Source organism: Octopus bimaculoides, chromosome 17 (genome assembly GCF_001194135.2).
Source record: "Octopus bimaculoides isolate UCB-OBI-ISO-001 chromosome 17, ASM119413v2, whole genome shotgun sequence".
NCBI lineage: Eukaryota > Metazoa > Mollusca > Cephalopoda > Octopoda > Octopodidae > Octopus > Octopus bimaculoides.
In genome coordinates, this window is record NC_068997.1 from 47,881,982 (window position 1) to 47,883,874 (window position 1,893).

The 1,893-nt window shown below is 37.5% G+C and overlaps 1 long non-coding RNA gene across 1 annotated transcript in view; it reads right to left on the bottom strand.

The window, feature by feature from the left end:
- LOC106869570 (uncharacterized) overlaps nt 1-1,887 on the bottom strand; it is a 3,376-nt gene extending 1,489 nt beyond the window's left edge. Inside the window, exon 1 of the long non-coding RNA XR_001409413.2 lies at nt 1,638-1,887. This is a non-coding gene — a long non-coding RNA (uncharacterized LOC106869570). The remainder of the gene's footprint in view (nt 1-1,637) is intronic.
- Nucleotides 1,888-1,893: the final 6 nt, after the last annotated feature.

Genomic DNA, 1,893 nt, shown 5'->3' on the forward strand with positions numbered 1-1,893 from the left:
GACTGCAGCCACGCTGGAGCACCGCTTTTAGTCAAATCGATCCCACGACTTTGTAAGCTTGGTGCTTATTCTAGGTCTCTTTCGCGAACCTCTAAGTTACAGAGACGTAAACACACTAACATCGGTTGTCAAGGCGGTGGGTGACAAATACACAAGCGACAGGCTTTCAGTTTCCGTCTACAAAAACCACTCACAAGGCTTTGTTCAGCCCGAGGCTATAGTAGATATTTGCCCAAGGTGCCACACAGTAGCACTGAACCCAGGACCATGTGATTGGGAATCAAGCTTCTTACCAGATACACGGCCACCAGGGAAATGTCCTGTGTATCGCATGTAATACAGAGTAGGCAAAGCGTAAACATAAGTGTGTTAGACACTGGAAATGCGGAATGCAAAGGAAAATATTAACAGCTTGTCGATTCTATCTTTGACAGGAACAAAAAGAAAAAGCTGGAAAACTGACGAGAAATTTGAAGAGAATTCAATATAACAAATTCAAGCAGCCATAGATTTTACTATAATCATCCCTTAACGCAAAGGAACGTCAAAATTTACCTCGTGATTCAAAGAATATACCAGAATGAATTTTTGCTTTTCGCTAGACCGACTGAAAATCTATCATTAAACTATGCAGTTTGTGACAAGTGGTTGGCACTGGAACAGTTTCAATTCCCACTGGATAATTTAGATAAATTACAATGAAACTAAACCTTGTAACAAGTGGTTAGTGCTGGTACAGTTTCAAATCCCTCAGGATAATTTAGTTAAATTACAATGAAATTAAGTTAAAATCTGAAAAACTTAACACTAGCAGAAACCGTGTCAGTTGTTTAGGCTTAGATCTATCTTGAACGAACTACAAGTCGTTCCAGCCATAACCATCCCATTTTTTCAGAAAATGTGAAAGAACATTTTCCGGTGTAATCTTGCCTTTAAGATAAGTGTTTATTTAAGGGATATCTATCCATTTTTAATAAGCCAAACCACACTGCAGGTACTTTCGTTGGAGCTGTGGCAGTGAATTATGTCTGCGAAACTTCTTTAAATAGGTGAAAGATCTCTGGTAGTTGAAGCGAGCCCCTCATTGGTTTGAAACAATCGAATTAATCTGTTCAACAAAGAGATCTTTAGAAATAAGCGGTCATAAATAACTGTAAATGAGACGAAGAATTGCCCAGAGACAGAACGCAATAAAGTCTAATAAGGTACTGTTTAGTTTCAGCTTTGAACAAACGGAAAAAAAAGCTAACTCAGCACCGACAACAAGTTCGTCTTTAAGAGTATTTAAGAGGACTAAAGTTTCCAATGGATCACTTCTGGATTTAAAAACCAGGGGGAATTGAGGGATCTTCCAGAGACACCAGAGTTTATACACGGGTTAACCTAGATAAAGGCATATAAAATCCTTCCAGTCTTTTTGGAGGGAGACATATGGGACCATTTCGTTTGCTATTTAAGACTAGTGTATGAATTGAATGGAAGATAGCTATTTTTTAAATCACGTCCTTTATTAAATAATTAGTAAATTAGTTATCAGCTCCGGCTTCTGCCCAGGTAGAGTTAATAGTAACAATGCTCGACAACAAAACAGTGACTGAATGAATAAATCTTTTAATGAGAAAAGTTGTAATACTTACATTTTAATTACTACTTCCGAAAGAGTGAAATTGCTCTTGTACGTTTGTATTTGTCTGAGAGCAGCGCCAGGATACGAAGCCAACAGATGGAATCCAGGGCAATTTTAGTGACAGCCAATGGTATATAAAATTTTTATTGGGTTATCAGGCAGTTTATAAGCGTGCTAACAATCGAAGATACTTTTTAGCAAGATAAAATGTTAAAATATGTACTCAACAACTGAGTTTATAGTTCAAGGGCTCATGTTTCTTTTTA